The following is a 16699-nucleotide window of genomic DNA, read 5'->3' on the forward strand; positions in this document are numbered from 1 at the left end:
AGCCGTGGAATCGCGAGCGTCGCGCGTGACACGGAATATTTAATTAAACGGCGACCTGTCCGCGGGACCGTTTTCGAAACCCACCCAAGCGGTAATCATCTTGGGCGCGAGGCACATTAGACGGGACACGGAGCAAAGAGTGCGATATTTATTCGTAATGCGCATCGCAATTCGTCGTGGCTCCGCATCAGTCATAGTCATCGCGAACGTGCGCGCGCTCGTAATGAACCGTACGATTAGTATATATCCCGTTCGTCGGTTCGAATGGGTTTCGTGCTTTGCTTCGATGCTCGGGAAAAAGAAGGAGAGAAAAAAAGAAGAAGTTCAGAGGAGAGGAGAGATTTCGAGGAAAGGGGATAATTCTCATTACGCCGGGGGATGCGCGCAGCATGACTCCGATTAACAGGACAGAAAACGAGAAAAAAAAAAAAGAATGTTACGAGAACAGAAAATGAACAGAAGTTGGCCCCACACCCTACTGTTCACAATTTTTCGCCTCGGAAAAAATGCGCGACTAATGTGCTCCGTGGAAAAAAAGAAACTAAGCGGGTATAAAGGGAGCCGATTAGCACGGCCGATTACCGATTTCCAGATGGTTAACGATCTTTTCGGCTGCTGCGCTAGGAGAACAATTTGCTGCGAACGTTCCATCCTCGTGCTACGCAGGTAACGATGTAACATTCGTACTGTTGGATTTTCTTTATAGTCTGCTCACTTTCTGATTGCTTTATGCCACTATCGTCTGGTGGAATTTTACGTCGTTGCACTCTTTTATGGAGAGAGTGTGTATTTTAATTTCTTTAATATTCTTTTAATCTTCTGCTCTGCATAGTTTTCTTTGCTTTCCGAATTCTTTGCACCACCATCGTTTATTAGCATTCTATGTCGTTGCACTATTTTATAATGTAAATTGTGCGTCTTTATGCAAAAGTGCTGTTCAGCGCAAATGTAGTTTGAAGAAGTTCTTTGCAATTCTTTCAGTCTTTCTACCACTGTAGGATTCACCGACTCATTATTCTCACGCGTAGATCAGATCTAGAGTCCAGTTATGAATCTTTCTATCTTTTCTATACTTCACATTTTTTTTTATTTAACCACTTGCTTTACAAGATGGAATCAGACTCGCGGTAAAGATTACAAATAAAGTCTACTAAATCTGCATATTGTGCTCTTTGAAATTATTTCTCTCTTATGAATATTTAGCCGCCGGAGTAAATATAAATTTCCTTTGTCTCTTAGGAAGTGATTGACCACAAAGAAATTCCAATTATTGAACCTGCGAAAGAGATCGCACAGCGAAAGGACTTCTTTTAGAAAAGTATTAGAAACCTTTCCGAGCATGAACCAATCAAATTGTATAATGTCTTCAACAACTACGATTTTCTAGTTTCTATTTTATTCGATGTTATCTCTCCTTATTTTTTAATTTCCATTTCATTCGGTAGTTTCACGAGCCACGATGTCCTAATTCGTATTTTATTCAGTGTTTTTATTCCCCGTCACTTTCTAACTCGAACTCCATTCATTGCTCTTATTCAACGTCGTTGTTGTCTTATAATTTTCTAATTTCTACTTGACGTTTGATACAATTTTTCCTCCTAATCCATTTCCAACAAGTTCATCCTGTCCGATGAATAATAAACAACAACAGGCCGGAGTTCCATGATCATGCGATTGACTTCCGACGCCGGTCGAATTCCGATTCGGTGGTCGAACGGTAGTCGATCGCGGGCCGTCGATTACGCGAGTCGCGTGACACAATCGGCACTCGATTTACGCTGCTTTCGAAACACCTTGCAGGTGTTTCACCGCGACGACACCGTGTATGCGCTGCGAGCGCATCACGCGAGCGTATCGAACGTTTTCGCTGAACCATTCCGCGAACGAGAAGCTCCTCGACCCCGCGATTTCACCCTCGGAATTAAGGATAATTTATCGCGGGACCGATCATCGTCTACGTTCGACACGGTTTTCGACGACCGTGCGCCACTTTTTATCGTAACGAGCCCGATCTCGATCTCTCGATCGAGGGGAAAACACTGTGTGTGTGTCTGTGTGTGTCGCGGAGCCGAGAAATCGTATTGCAAGCGCACAGTCCGCGTTATCTCTGCGAATACGGGCGATCGGTAAACGAAATACAACGTGTAATTGGAAAATGATACACGTGGCCGGTACGAAACCACGATTATTGCTCCAATTATCCCGATAACGATGCAATTAAATCTCTCTGTTGCGTTCGACGCGCGATTTACGCCGACCAACGCGTTCCCTCCCGTGCTCGCTGTGTTTCTTCCTCCCGGAACAATGAAGGGAATCGTTTCAGTGTCGGCAGGAAGACGAGCGGGAGATGTTTCCGCAAGATGGTCGAGTGAAATCTCCGCGATTAGCATTTTTACGCGAGCGAACGGTTTATTGGACTGTCGCACGAAAAACTGAACTGTCGATTTCAGAAATCTTGAGCCGACAAATTTCGATATTGGTAAGCAAATGTCCCAGGAACAGTGCAGAATTATTTTTGTTTCGTTTCAGAACGTCGTGAAGCTGCAAAAGGTGAAAAAAGTTGAAAAAGTTGCTGAAAAAGAATTTGCTAAAAGTTGAAAGACTTTATGAGACGAGTTTCATTTTGAACAGCACTTGGGAACAGTGTTCCTTTATTAAAAAATTTTCAATGATTCGAGGAAGGTGTGCTGTACTAACAATATTTCCCAGCAGGTATACGCTACATTTTCAAACAGGTTTCACTTTGCTATCGTGTATATTTGTACAGTAATTAATATTTGAAAGTAACCAGGCATTCCGGAACACGGAACATGTGAATATTATTCGCATCAACTGCAAGGAACTAATATTACAAACGAACATTTGAATTTCGCGATATCAGACGATTCGCTAAATGTTTCTTTTAAAAAATGCAATACTAAATGAAGCTATTTCGTTTCATGTACTCTGGTTCTTTATAAGGCAAAATAATTGTATCGTGCGATAAAAAGCGTATTATTCTAATTCCGCTTTTAATTGGCGTGGTCATTTGTATAAAATAAAAATTTAGTAACCGTAAACGCATAAAATTCGCAATCCGATTACGAAGCAAGACCGCCAGCGTCTCTCTTATGCAACTGAAGTCTCTGGGTAGGTCTGGGTTAGTTCTGGGCGCAGTGCAGTGCAGTGCAGTGCAGCCACCATGCACTTTTCGAAAGACCACGGCGCTCGGAAGAGAGCATCGCTTGTCGAGGAAGCGCAGACTTGTTCGCTGTTAAACGAGTTGTTTAAATCACGTTGGATCAGATAACGGTGACGGGTTCTAATTTGTTGTATCGTTATTCCGTGTGTTTCACGGGGCGTGCGTGCGATAGGAATTGGTTCATCGTTCGCGTGTCGGCTTTAATAAAGGGAGAACGCGGCGAACGAGCTGGCGAGAGGAAAGACCATAATGCCGCCTTGGCTTCGACAGAAATCGAAAACTTCATTGTTCCGTCCGTTACCACGAAATTATGATTCACAGTCGTGTGTCACGGTCACTGATTCCCAATATCGTTTTAGAAGCACAAAACAGTAAAAATTATTAAACAGCGGATCTGTGTGCAAAATAAAAATTTTGTATCCTGAATAAGACCGAAGTAGAAATCAAAATTCTTTTTGCTAACTCTACACCGAGTACGCTAAAAATTGTAAATCTAGACAAATAGTTCCGTCTGCCGTTTCCGGAAGACGTGGCGGTCGGAGGTATTGAAGAGGGCTTTTGAACAAAAGCGGCGGATTTTGGTGCGGAATGGTGCGCGGAATCGCGGGGTGAAAATCACGGGGAGCCCGGCAAGAAATTGCGAAAAACGCATTACGCGGCGCGGCGTTGTGCACCGTTTCGAACATCGTTATGCTCGATTCATGGTAGATTTGCCGGTCGATAGGATTTCTCGTGCATTACCGCATTAGTGCACTCCATCGCGATAAGTAACAAGCTGTAAACTGCTTTCCCCGATGCGATGCAGAACTGCGCGATTTTGTTGCTCGGTACAAACGATAATAGCGGCGCGGCCGACGCCGACGCTGCTGCACCGCCGCGCCGCGCCGCGCCGCGTATGCAGCGGCGGTTACTTAACGTTCATTATAATTAACACGCTCGATGCCTTAACTTTCCCAGGAGGAAAGCGAGAATAATGCGCGTTTGTAATCGCGCCGGGTCTTGCGCCGGCAAACCGGCGCGGCGCGCATACGCGTTTAATTTTTATCATTTCCTCGGTGTGCCGCTAATGACCGGGGAATTTATAAAATCCAACGCACCGTGTAAGCTACTTTAATCGATCCCGCCGCCGACGCCAACACCGACGCCTTTAACCCCTGCCACTGGCCCGGCGCTCGATTCCGTTAGCTTTTAATTGAAATAATTACACGATCCAGACCGAGAGATTACGCCCCGCTTCTTCGCGCCCCGAATTGTTATGGGCGCCCCGGGCCTGTCGAAAAGATACTAAAATACGATTAACGCCGAGATCATTACGGTTGCCCAATACCTCCACGCTGGTATTTCCTCCATCCGCCGAAATGACAGGTTCAACGGTTACAATTATTTTGAGGATGCGCTCGTTCGCTTCCCCGGACGTGTACACGTGCATGAATTGCTTTAAACTGTTATATCTAGACTGCGGATCTTTATGCAAAATAAACATTTTCTGTCATCGATTGCGACGAATAGAAACCACGTAAAACCACCATGGATTTCTACAAAAATCTCTGGAAATTTGATGTTTGACGCCGTTTTATCGAGCTTCGAACAGAAGGTGATCGTTAAAAAAATGTTCGCGATAATTTGCAATGTTTTCTGCAATATAAATCGCCAGCGGATACATCGATTCTGATTCGCACCGGCTCGCAAGTGTTCGCGATTTTATTAGTCTTTTAATGGCGTTTTTATGTAACGTAATCATATATAATTAAGGTGAAAACTTTACTGGGAACGTTACTTTAATTAGGTCTAACAACATTGTGTAAAGATGCTATTAAGCAATCAATGAAGTTCACTCGAAGAAATTGTGTTTGCGCGTCAGTACGAATATCTCTGTTGGCCGTATAATTTTTTGTTTTCTTCGACACGGTGAAAAAATTCTTTCAGCAAGCTCGCCGAGGTTTTTACATTCTCCGCAGTCTCGATAATTGCAACCTAACGTGTTCGAAACTGGTCGTTTCGGTATCTGGTAATAAACTGTTATTTGCGATAAATATACTATCACCGATAGAAAACATTCGCGAACGCGTTAGAGGAATTATTCCAGTGTACGAAAAAGACAGAGAAGACTACAAATCGTGCAGGATAGAAAGGTTAACGATACTTCAACGAAATATTGATCCGGATACTTTTTAAATCCTTCGAACGACGAAGACGACGAGGAGGTAGTATGTTTACCGTAATTTAGAAGCGCTCGAGTGTAGAACGATTTAGCAATTTGCATCGCGAAAAGGGATAATAGTCGAAAAAGAAAAAGTGCGGCGCGCGCAGAAGCGAACCGTAGAAATCTGAGAATTTTGATTTCCGTCGACTGTTGGTCGTCGGTCGGCGAGAAAAGAAAGTCCCGGGTTTGTTCTCCCGTGGCGGATATTTTAAAATGCGAGGAAATGAAATCGCCTAGGTGCCCGCTCGTTTGAGAACCGGGAAGATGGTAAAATAAAGTAATTGTTGCTATTACCGGAGCGAGCGCGTCCAGGTGTTCGTGAATTGCACGTGTACATGCAGGAGGAGCGTGTTGGTAGACGGTTTGCGCGGGAGTGGGTAACCGAGCGACGAGGATTCTCTCTCTCTCTCTCTCTCTCTCTCTCTCTCGCTCTTGGTTCCTCTATTCTGCCGCGGCTTGTGAGAATCCGGGCAATTACGTGTGCTCCGCTCGCTACGGAATATCTGGCTTGTTTATAACGAATTAATTTAGATGTCTTAATTGCCATCGGTTAATTGTTGTGGAACCCGGTGCGCGAACACACGGCCGCGCCGCGATCCTCTCCTCAAAGACACCCGGAATCCGCGAAATGGGATTGCGTTGCTTTCACCGAGTTCCACGCTTCCGGTCCCCGCGATCGTTCATTAAACCCCGTGACCTATGTACGCGACAAGCGTCGCTTCTCCGCCGGAACATTTATATAACAGGGCAAGACGTTTTTAATGGAACAACCATTATATTCTCCGCGACGAAATCACGTCGCTGCTGCGCTCTCGCTAGTCGCTAGACTGCGGATCTTTGTGCGAAAGAAAAAAATTCCGTCAATTGCAAGATACAAGATCTTTTCCCTTCACCATTTCAATTTGTTGGAAATGACAGTATCGGAGGATTTTAAACAACTCTCTCGCGTGTCACACAACACCTCTTCAACTAGCTCCTTCTTACATAAACTTCTTGATAAAAGAAAGCCAACAAGCCTAGTGAATTGACCTTTCAATTGAGAGCGATTGCATGAACTCTTAGGTTAACATAAGAGAAGTTTAGAGAGGTTTAGAAATTAATCTTCGCTGCAGTGTACTGGCGAGAATTAATTTTTAATTGAAAAATTCAGAAAGCTTGAATAACCCCTATGATAAATTTAACTCACTTGCATCATAAGGAAATATGAAAAGAATGCCTTTATCACCAAACTTTTTGTTTTTATTATATTTAAGTACAAAAATGACTACAAGTAAAAGAACTTCATATTTCAGCATTATAAGAAGAAATAACTTGAGCGTATATATACGCTCCGGTGATAGTGACCAGGAAAATTGAGCGTATATATACGCTAATGATGCAAATGGCTAAAATCCTGGCTTAAACTTCCCAGGCTTTATTTCATTTGCTCAATTACTTTGATTTTCTCGAATTTCCTGGGGTTTGTAATTTTCCAAACAACGCGTTAAAAGGTTGAATTAGGTATTACATCGTGGACCGGACTGAAAGCCGGTGAACCTTTATTTTTCAAAGATTTTGTTCTCGGGAGGATCGAGGCTCTCATTGTTTGTTTCAATTATCCGTACTTGTCTCCAAACGCGGCCGCGAAGTTCATTAGCACCGGCAAGAAAGCCGGGAGGTTTTTTCCTCGCCGCGGCACCGACTGTTTAGGCTCGAATTAAGGCGCTTGTTCTCGCTTGTTCGCCGCATTTAGAACAATGCGTTGATTAGGCCGCGCGCGTATCGTTCGGTATTTATGTCTCGCGAATCCCGCGGCGCTGCGGCGAGCGCGGCACGTAACGATGGCCTTAATTTGACGATCAAGATCTGAGAAAATTATAAGTTACCGTTTCCTGGAACAGCTTCCCGTTCGCCGTGTAATACACCGAATTGAAATTGTAATCCAGCCGTGCGCGAACAACCGCTCGCGTTATTTGCGCCTCGGCGTCTGTTACACGCCGCGCGTTCCTTCCCTCTTCTCGTTCGTTTTCTTTTTCTTCTCGGAATCGGGAGCTTTCGAGAGATAAAGATCGGTGGTTACATGGATCGATTAAGGAAAAAACGAACAACGGCGGGGTCGAGGTGAAGGGAACGCCGGAGATAAGGAGCGGTGCACGAACGAGCCAGGTCCGAGCCCGGTTTTATGTAATAATTTCATTATTGCGCGAATCCGGACGGGCTTCCTGATGCCGCGACGCTGTGTTACGCGATAATTGCCGTTTTCGCGGTCGTTTCTCCGCTGGCGATTTTTCTGCGCTCCCGGAACGACGACGACTGCCACAAGTTATTTTTGTAACATCCTCGCTTCCGTGCTCTTCTCGCTTTGCTATTTCCCCGTCAACAATTCTTCTCTCGTGGAACGGAGACTGTGCCAAAAGATTACTTTTGTAAAATCGCCTATATTCGATTCTTTCCATTTTTCAAAGTTACCCAGTTAACAATTTTTCTGTGAAATGGGGGCAATTTCATCAGTTGATAATTGCCGTTTTTAATAATTTCTGTGCGCTCGCGGAACGGGGGCAATTTTTTTTATAGAAAACAGTTTTCTGTTCCGTTTCTTTGAATCGATAACTTCGCGATCCCATCGAATTTTGCAATCGGTGCGCGATCGCGTAACGTTTCTATTATCACTTTCCCGGAGCGCTCTCGTTCCCTCCCGCGGAACAATGTCTCGCCGTCACGCAGAAATCGTAATTTTTACGACATTAGCCGGCCGTGGCGGCGATTTGTCATTGCGTTCATCACCGTGGATCGTTTGCCGGACATTAATCACCTGCGGGACGGCGCGGCGGCGGCGCGGTGCGGCAACGCGAAGGAGAGAGGCGAGGAGAAGAGAATCGCGCGAGAGAGCTAATCGCAACGTCGATGCGGCCCGAGAAACAAAAGTTTCACGGGTAGTCGTCTCTCCCGGCCATGATGAATCCACCGGTAGCCAATTAAGTCGCCGAGAGTGTCGTTAAACTACTAGCACTCGTTAGCGATAAAATGTCGGCCCAGCGCGGCGACCGGCTACGACGGCTTAAAACGAGGAAACGGACGTGAAAAACGACAATTAGCGGCCGCCGCGGCGTTATCGCGCCAGGAAATTTCGCGGCGGCGAAATTGTTGCAGAAATCCTCGCGAACCGTACTCCTGGCCTCTGTTACAACAGTGATTTTGCAACATCCATCAAAAAATTTCATATTGCAATTGAAAATTGCAAATCTTCTGAAGAGCGTGGCGTGGATCGGTTCGTCGTGCTCTATCCTCGAGTCGCCTAGTTTTCCGCGGACGTTTAGAGCGTCGATGGCATAACCGTTCGCCGAGCTGGGGCTGAAAACGACGGTTTTGCAAAAGGAAGGAAAAGAGGACTGCCGAGTGGCGAGGAGGGGCGGAAGGAGGGAGGGATGCTCGAAAATTATTCCGATATGAAACTCATCGCGCGGCGTATCGCGTCAAAGGAGCCAATTTAAAACAGCCCTTTCCAAGATTATCAGCGGGTCGTTGCGGTGGGATTAATATATAAAAAAAGACGAGCTGGTCGAGGATGGTGGGGAATCGGCTCGGAGAAAGAGAGAGAAAGAGAGAGGGAGGAAGGGAGTAAAGGACAGAGAGAGGGCAAAAGTGCGCGCAGGATTGGTAAACTTCCCGGTAATTCGTTCGTCACTCGCTTTGAACCTCTTTCAAGCGACCACTGTTCCCCTCCAGGCTTTTTTTTCCCGGAGACACGAAAAAGGAAATTATTGCAAACTCGACGAAGGGAGAGAGAGAGAGAGGGGCAAGAGCGTAACCGGGGGTGGGCTTGATGGGGGTGGGGATGAAAAACTTCGTGATTAAAGGTGCTTCCGCTTGTTAAATTATTCCGTAAGTGAGTGGCCTCGCTCGGGACGGCATTAAAGATTCTATCGCGAGAAGTTCCGGAAGATATTTCCCCCGATCGCCGATGAGTCTAATGAATTAGCCTCCCCCGCCCCCATTCTCTCTCTCTCTCTCTTTCTCTCTCGCTCGGCAATTTATTTCTCCCCCGAAAAACCGTCTACTACCCTCCCCGTGCACGGTGGCTCGAACGTTCCCTTTTCTTCTTCTTTTTTTTTCGTCGAATAATTATGCGCACTCGGTTACGTTTCAAGGATGAGAAAATTGTAATAAGCGATTGTTGCCTCGAATTCTTAATTGATCCACTTTTATACATCCTGGACCCGGGCATTAACAGCACGCGAGGTTCGCCCGAAGTAACGAACGCACATCCACCGCTTAGCTCTACCTGCGCCTTCTCTCTTTCTCTCTCCCTCTCTCTCTCTCTCTCTCTCTCTCTCTCTCTCTCGCTCACTCTCTCTACCTGTTGGCAATAAAACGTTAATTTGGTGCGCATCGACGTCCTGAAAGCAACTGGACGGGCACGATAAACAGATTACACGATACCCGCCGACCGTGGAACACGTTCGCGTTTCTGAGCTTGTAACGCATTCAAATGGGCCTCGCTCGCGAGCGCGCGCGCGCGCGAGACCGTTCCCCTCCGGACTCCTTCTTTTTCTTTCACCGACAAATTATTAAAACGGCGAAACAAACGCGAACAGCTGTATCTTAATTCCGTTCGGACGCGCACACGCGCGCGATCCTCTAGTGAAACGGGGCCGGATCGTGTAACCGGTTGCAAGAATCGAATTCCTCCCTGCACACGAATGAACGCAATAATATCTCGTCTGTCGAATGTCCTTATTGCAAACCGTGTTTTGAAACCGTTCCGAAAATGTTTAACTCGTTAACCGCCGCGTCAGTCACATTTGGGTAACAGTGTTCATTCACCAAGTTTAGGAACTAATTTATATCCTGGAATATTCTACATTTCATTAGGACTTGTAGCATGCAGCAGGATTAAACGAGTATTTCTGTCCGAAAAATGTCACAAATATGTTAACAATAGTTCCAGAAAAGAAACTCATTAGAATCAGCTGAAAGAAACGAGAGCCAAATAAAATTGAAATCCTTTCTTGAATACACCGTCTCCTCGATATATATCCAAAACAGGGGTCTAGCCACGGACATATATCGGCTAGGAGATACTATTCTTTGATCCAGGTCTCTCGAGCTCCTGGGCTCCTCACGGGGTACACCCCGCGGCAGTGGGGATAGTTCTGGGACTTTTATCGGCCAGGCATTTGGGGTATATATAGTATAAACACTGCAACTTCAACAAGATGAAGACAATGCATCGTCACTATTAAATTCTTCTGATCCTTTTACCGTTTCGAATTTTATCTATTCAGTTTTGTCATAAATGCATGCCCCGTAGTTTGTCAATGAAATTTCAAAGTTTTAAATCGAGACACAGCAGTGTTTGTTTTCCGTCATTCAGCTTTTCCTGTAATTTGCCAGCGATTTGGTCTCGACGGGCTCGCGCGGCGCTCGATTAATTAATCGAGTGTTTTCGCGCGGCGCGACACGTTTCCATCCGAGATTCTCGTATATCTCGTTTGTAGCTCCGTAATTAACGCGTCGGATTGTTCCGTGGGGCACACGGGAACGAGAACGTTGGAACGACGGTTGTGTTGGTCTCCCTCTCGTGTCTGTGCGCGATCGAAACGCATCGCTCGGTCCCATGACTCGGCTCGCGTCGATCGTATGCAAATCCAAATGCAATCTGCCGGTGCCGGGTAGAGCCGGTGACAACGAATAACGGTCGAGAAACCTTAGGTGATCCGAGGCGATCGAATTTCGAAATCGACACGACTGCATAATGGCCGCGCGCAGTTACAGGTGTGCCGAATCGCGATCGTTACACCTTTTATTTTACCCGTTGCCCTGTGGCGCAACGACCGTGTACCGGATCGAGGGATTTCTCGGACGAATAGTGGGGGAAATGCTACAGTCGGTACCTGAGTGACGTCACGACGCTATAGTCTACGCCGAACGGTGACGTCACGATTCCGTGAAGAGGGTGGGGTGATTCTATTCTATTCCTACGCAACTTTGTGCTCACTTTTAAATCCAGGGTTGAAGCACAGAGTGCGTTAGCTCACGAGGAACTGCAGCTTGAGAAGTACACATATAGTGTTGCTCGTTAAACTTCCGTAGGTTACATTGAAACCTCTAGATCGTGACCCGTGTGCAGGAGTATCGTTCGACGAATAAATGAATTTCATTAGAAACAGTTTACTTAACCCTCGTCTGAAGTCCACAACGGAGTTCCACACGGTAAATCAAAATGCTAGTTACCTACCTCGGTCCTCGGCACCGCCATTGATATTTATCGTAATTGAAGATCGTAAATCATTCTAATTAAAGAAAATGTAGCTTTAGGATCGCCTGACGGAGATACCCGCCTATACGACCGACGGAAAGGAGAAAGAAACACCCGGTTATACCGATTGTTCGTTCGTAGACGTTGCACTGATTAGGCTTTCTTTTACAAGCCACTTCCGCTTTCACTGCGCCGGAAGTGTTTCCATAATTAATCCGTGGCAGAACGAGAGAAAGAGAGAGAGAGAGAGAGAGAGAGAGAGAGAGAGAGAGAGAGAGAGATCTGTATCTCGCTTAAACGAGCGGTAAAGCAGAGGAGATTTCTTTCTCGGTTTCAACGTTCGCATCATTTCACCGTTATTTTACGCGCGAGGGAGTTGCCGAGCGAGTGAGCAGGATGCATCGGTGCTTCGGAGCAGTTTATCGTCCAGTTTGACTACGGTAAACCCTCGATCATTGGTCGTGGTTGATCGAATGCTCCGATAATCGCATCTCGATTCGAAATAAATTAATAGCAAAGTATTTTTATCTTTTTAGAACTGTAACGGGTTCGAAATATGGACAACAATGAGCACGGTAATGCCTCAATAGTAGATCACAGCTGAACAAACCCTTCCACTCTGTTTTTCGGACGAGAAAGTATGTTTCCAGGCGTGAGAAACGTTAATTCACAGCGCCATCTGCAATTAGGGAACCAGTAACGAGGTGCTTCTGCGATTCGACGAAAAATCAGAGCGATGCCTCGATTTCGATACTGTCCGGGCACATGTAATATTAATTGGCGCTAATAGGTCGACTCGAAGGACAGGTAGCGAGGCGTTTCTGTGATTCAATTGTGAATCGGAAAGGCCGCGGCTCTGCTCGATAATTGGAGGAGGAACGTTCGTCGCCGGTGCTCGGCGGGGCGTGCATGCGCGTTGTATACGCGGTGCGACGTTAGACGGTTTGATTAATAGCGTCAGCGCTCATTGGTCACGCTACTAATAAAGGAGCGTTCACACGTATTAAAAGTTCGCGCCTCCGCTCCGCTTCGCGTCGAGAGCGGCGTGGCGCGGGTCTCGAACCGTCCCCGGTCGTTGCGAGCCGAGAGTAGCGCGGTATAACGAGGGAATGGCGTGCCTCGTTCATAATTGAAGCGAGCACCTACAATCCAATCGTTCTTAATCATTCGAATTCATCTCGCCGGCGAGTTCCGTTCGCCATTACTGCCAGTTCCCGAGCCACGCCGCGAAACTTATCCGAATCCGCTCGTTTCGTCCCGCGAATCGGCCAATACCCGAGCTCCACAACACTTTTTAATCGCCTTCCGAGAATTCGCGAATCGATCGAGCCCGAAAAAAATACACAAAACGATGCACATACCTTGTTCAAATTTTTGCCCAAGGGAATTTGTCTTAGCACCTCGACTATCCATCGAGCGTTAAAAGACTGCGATATACTCGCTCGTTCAGTATATAATTTAATTTGTTCATTTATTGCTCGGAGAAGCATCGTTCCAATAGGGTAAAATTAAAAGTCTAAAATTTGTTACGAGTAAGGTAATATTGCAAGAAAAGATTTCGATTTCAATAATCCGATTGAATGGATGGAGGTCTTTAGTAATGATCAGAGTAGGAGCGAGACACTTCTGCGATTCACTTGAAGATTATAACAATGGCGAACAGGGTAATGCTTTGCGAGTAGATTACTTCTTCTCGAATGAAAATTCAAGGTTTTCGCTAGCTGTGAGTATTAATTGGAGGACTAGTAAGGAGGCAGTTCTGTGATTTAATTGAAAACCAGAACGGCAGCAAGTAAAGTAATGCTTTATAGCTAGTCTAGCGAAAACAGAAGAATGTCAAGTTGCATTATTTCCAGGCTATTAAAATGATTAAAAGAGAGAATAAATATATATATGTAGCGGGTGTTTAGGGGGAAGGTTTTCGGTATTTTCTCGATGACAATCGAAAGAGGACGCGCCATGGCGGTCCTTTTGGTAAAACGGTTCGCGAGAGCCGGCCATAAATTAATTGCGGCCCCCGTTCTTCCGAAAAGAAGGGTGAAGAGGTTCGCGAAGAGCGAAAATGGCGGAGATTACGCGAAATTATGCAAATGCACGGCATTGTGAAGGGGGGGTCTGTTTTTCGTTTTATTGGGCCGGGGCTCCCGCGGTATCCTCGGTCGTATAACCGAAACAAAAGCTTACCTAACGCAGAAACAAAGGGCGTAGGGGCGAGTAGAAATCTCTTGAGGACACACATGCAGCGAATTTAACTGCTTCCCCAGGCATTACTCTTGCCGGGTTTCTTTTATTCTCGAGTGTTCTCCGACCGCACCCCCTTTCATCCCCACCTATTTCATCCTATTCTCGCCCCGCAGCTTTCCTCCCTATCGGTCTTCGTATCCTCGCTCGTTTTGTTTCTCCATTTGTCCGAAAATTCCCGCGTGACCCGAAAATCATTTTATTTTTTTTTAATTTCTTTTCCGTTGCAGGAAAACAGGAGCAATTTTGTTTTAATGAATAGAGGATCGATCGCGGGACTACCCACTCTCTTCGAAGGGATGTTCATTATTTCCCCGAAGGTCCGGAGTCCCTGTAACAGCTTTTAAAAGGTGACAAAATCCCTTTAGACTGGCGCTCGCGAGGGTCGACTAAGTTACAATTAATTAATCGACTTCGAGCCCCTGTAATTCATGCGGTAAGTCAAACTTAATTAATTACCCTTCTGGCACGGAAAGGACTTCTCACCTTCTGCGATTCGAGGGGCGTTCCCGCTCACCTTACTCTCGCTTATAAACCGTTCGAATAGCATAAGGGGCCGATGGGTTCTCTATTTTATCGGAGAATGATTGATAAAAGCCCCGTCGCGTCCTGTCGTCTCGTCAATTCTTTCCTGTTTAGATTAATTTGAGACAAACCTTACAGTTGACTCCTCGTTCGTTCTCAGGCCAAAATTTCATATTATTTTGTGCTTTAAAACAACTTCAACAAATTTCGCAGTACGTATCTGCAACTCTTTTGTCAAATCGATTAACTTCACAAAAAAAAGGGTAGAGTAAATTGACAAAATTCATTTTCAAAATTCCTGACAATGTTTGTCATTCAATGGTATTAAATTTAATTATCAAGGGAAATTATGTTATACGGTATATAGTCCGAATTACAGTGTCTAATTCGCCGTGGAAATGATACTTCCGGCAAACGTTTAAATATTTCAGCAATAAAAATACCAATTCGAGGGAAAGCTCTCAAGAGATCGAGATCAGAAATTCATGCTGCAAAGTTCAAAGTCAGCCTCTTGAAAATGCACCCTACGTCCACTGAAATAGATTCGAACGACAGCCTCCGCGAGGACAATTAATTACCAACACCCCCCGGCCATTGTAACGGCGACGATAACTTTGCTATTATGCTTTTAAAGGGGATTCGAGGCGTAGACGTAATCCGGCGCGTCGTTGTCGATGGGCTATCGTACACGACTTTTACATCTGCTGGCCGAGTCGTCTAATCCGGAAAAAATGATCATCAGCTGTCGGGATCGATGGCCACGTTTTAATACGAAAAGCTACGCCCACAGATGTTTCCTCTCGATCCGTAAAGCCGTCTATGCACGCTCGAACGTGGTCCCACACGTGCATTGGCATCTAGATTTCATGAAACGTCATTTTCAGTTTTCAGTTCAGTTTCAGATCCATTCAACATACTTAAAATTCTTTTTAGTCCTTCCCGCGAGATGCCAACGTTGAAACATATTCTTCAAACGGTTTGATTCTTTTTTTAATTATAAAACATAAAGAATTACATAGTAGAAAGTGCCAACTACATACGTATATACTCATAAAAATGTGTCCAGTACTCGGAAAACCGTATCGTGTCTCGGAAGAATTTATTATTTTATCAGAAAAACTCGTTTCAATAATTTTCTGTGCTATCCAGCAATTAATCGGATCGAATAAACAGTCGATCACCTGCTCGATCGTCCCCGGGAACAATGGAACAGTGCCATTGGACTAACCGCGGTTCAGCTTCCAGTCAAAGCGGCGCAATTAAAAGTCGAAAATTGCGGTTCAACGATGTCGCAGACAAAAGAGAGGAGATCAGCAAATTGCAACGGTGGCCTTTGCCACGGCGTCCATTGTCGATGGTAATATTGATTAATTGCAATGCGAGAGAGGGAGAGAGAAAGCGTGCCGGCTCGTCAGGTAGACAGACACCTTCGGCGATCCTCCGCAATCATCAAGCCTTCCATTAGTAACAAAGAAGAAGCGAGGGCTCGCGCGATCATCGTCCTTGCTGGACTTTATCTCGCCTCGAACGGGAAAATGATCGCAACCCCTTCCGTTCCTCATACGCTGCCACGTAAAAGTATCCATAAAAATCACGTGGAATCAGAACAATTTATTGAATCCTTTGCACTATGAATTTTTTTCTCAATTTTGCTCCCCTATAACACCCTATCATTTTGAAATGTGCTTCGACAGACACTTGCATGTGTTTAATCATTTCTCTATGAAATTTTCATGAACACATTCTTAACATTTTTCTGATTAAAATGAGTCCAAACATGACACAGTCCGGAGCATAGTTGTTTAATCTGCGTAGAACCTCGATTATCCGGATCAATGTGAATATTTGAATTTTTTACTATCCTAATAAACAGTTTAATCTACATAGAATATAGTTATTGTGCAAATCAGTAAAGATTTAATTAAGCATTATAGCCAACCGACTGTTCTATTATTCAGTTACGATCCTCTAATTCGTTCGGATAATCGAGGTTCCAGTATATCGTGAATTAAACGAGCAAACATTCTCCGAATTAGGTCATGGACTTATTTTAATCAGAAAAGAGTGGCGAATATGCCTGTAAACGTTTTATAAAAAACTGATTAAAAACAACAAAGCTTCGTAACGATTTGTTACTTTTCCAGGTTCGACCACAGCGGTGAGAGATCAAAGAACAGCGTTCACATGAGTGACATTTCGGTCCCCGAAGTTTTCACACGTATGAAGATACTACTGTAACTCGAAGCAGGCAGGAGAAGGGAAAAGACGGGTCCTTCTAATGATCGCGGAGGATCGTTATTAACCCTTCTGG

Source organism: Halictus rubicundus, chromosome 12 (assembly GCF_050948215.1).
Source record: "Halictus rubicundus isolate RS-2024b chromosome 12, iyHalRubi1_principal, whole genome shotgun sequence".
In the NCBI taxonomy this organism is placed as follows: Eukaryota; Metazoa; Arthropoda; class Insecta; order Hymenoptera; family Halictidae; genus Halictus; species Halictus rubicundus.